This window comes from Penaeus monodon, chromosome 27, assembly GCF_015228065.2.
Source record: "Penaeus monodon isolate SGIC_2016 chromosome 27, NSTDA_Pmon_1, whole genome shotgun sequence".
Classification (NCBI taxonomy): domain Eukaryota; kingdom Metazoa; phylum Arthropoda; class Malacostraca; order Decapoda; family Penaeidae; genus Penaeus; species Penaeus monodon.
In genome coordinates, this window is record NC_051412.1 from 30194377 (window position 1) to 30194706 (window position 330).

A 330-nucleotide genomic window follows, 5' to 3' on the forward strand; every position below is an offset into this window, starting at 1 on the left:
ACAAAACATACCACTTCATAGATTGTTAGATGAATCAATCATAATTTCTGATATCTTGGTAAAATTCAACTGCTATCTTGTTTTTTTTTCAAACCGTTGGGTTGGCCCACCGATAGGGAAGCAATGTTCGCCAGCTTTTTTTGAATTTTCTAAACGGGATATATAAAGCCTGAGCAGCTCCCTTCAGTCCCCGTCAACATAAAGGGTTTTTGCTGTTCGCCCTTTTTGGGCGGCTGCTCCCGCCGGGCCCGAATTTTGGCTTCCCATGGGACGCCGGAGGGAGCAATTCTGTTTACATGGAGTCATAAAAATGCTTTAGAATATAGTCGA